Source organism: Carlito syrichta, unplaced genomic scaffold (assembly GCF_000164805.1).
Source record: "Carlito syrichta isolate Samal-C Ts95f unplaced genomic scaffold, Tarsius_syrichta-2.0.1 Scaffold86295, whole genome shotgun sequence".
NCBI classification, from domain to species: domain Eukaryota; kingdom Metazoa; phylum Chordata; class Mammalia; order Primates; family Tarsiidae; genus Carlito; species Carlito syrichta.
The window spans coordinates 251,637-252,890 of record NW_007030391.1 but is presented as its reverse complement, the minus strand read 5'-3'; the positions used below and the strand labels follow the sequence as shown (position 1 = coordinate 252,890).

Sequence of the window (1,254 nt, the reverse complement as noted above, 5' to 3'; positions counted from 1 at the left end):
CCTCTGCTAGGCCTTACCACCCAATTAAAGATTCCCACTGGAGCACTCTGGAGTCCTGGCCTAACTCCTACCCAGGGGAGCCCAGAATTTCTGCCCGCAGACCCTAAGCCCGCTCCCACCCCTGTCAACAAACCCTAGAGACCAGCTCCTCTGGGGAAGTTTTCTCTCACTCTTCCCTCCCACCTCCCCAGACTGTGCCCCTCACCAGGGGACTCTGTAGTGTTGTCCCACAGCTACCTCTCTCAGCTGCCAGGAGAAACTCCAGATTACAAACCCTTAAAGTGCTAACTCCTCTCCCCAGATGAATTCCCTTCCCACAAAAGGCTCCCATTTTCTTGTATTTCCAACTGCCCAGTCCCATCAGCGATTTCCCGCTTCCTGTCTTACCAACTCCTGCTCTTCCAGTTGACAGCCTCCACCCCAAGCTGCTTCTGACCCCATCTCAGAGAACCTCAGAGTTGGTCTTGATAGGCTGATTCTCCCAAGGGGTTCCCAGGCACTGTGCTCCTCACGGGTAGCCATTAATCAAAAGACTTGGGCACCTAATCCCTTAGTTGGGAGGGGAGGAGGATTCCACACTATCATAGGTTCCCAAGCAATTGGGGCTTTTTTTTTTTTTTGAGTTGGAGTCTCACTCTGTCCCCTAGGCTGGAAGGCAGTAGGGCACCGCAGCCTCCTCCTGCTGCGCTCAGGGGATCCTTCCACCTCAGCCTTTCAAGTAGCTGGAACTACAGGCGTGCGCCACCACGCCCAGCTAATTTTTTGATTTATTGTAGAGAGGAGGTCTCGCCAGCTTGCCCAGACTGGTCTCGAAGCTCAGGCCATCCTCTCGCCTCCGCCTCCCAAAGTGCTGGGATTACAGGCGTGAGCCACCGCGCCCCGCCAGCTGGGGCTCTTAAGTGCTGGGGACTTCCAGGAATTTCAGGTCTCCATCTAAATCCTGTTCTGGGCAGCCTCAAACCGGTCATCCTCTAGGAGGCGCTAGAGTCACGTCTTCTAGGTAGCCCGTTCCCGAAAGGACTCGAGGGACTCCCGTTGAAAGGGCGCCCCGGTTTCGTTGAGCTGGGCTCCCCGTCCGCCCCGGAAACCTCGAGCCATCTTTGAGCCCGAGAACACTGCTGATCTCCCAGGACTCCAGCCCCCTCACCCTTCGAGACTGAGGCGGCTTCCCCTGGGCTCTCCTCTGCAGTTGTGGCTCAGAATCCCACACCCGCCTCCCTGGATGGCCCCGGCCGCCGGCCCCTCCCAGCCCTC

General features: G+C 57.5%; 1 protein-coding gene across 1 annotated transcript in view; it reads left to right on the top strand.

Moving 5' to 3' along the window:
* LTBP4 (latent transforming growth factor beta binding protein 4) overlaps positions 1 to 1,254 on the top strand; it is a 30,740-nt gene that overhangs the window by 7,889 nt on the left and 21,597 nt on the right. The window lies entirely within an intron of this gene.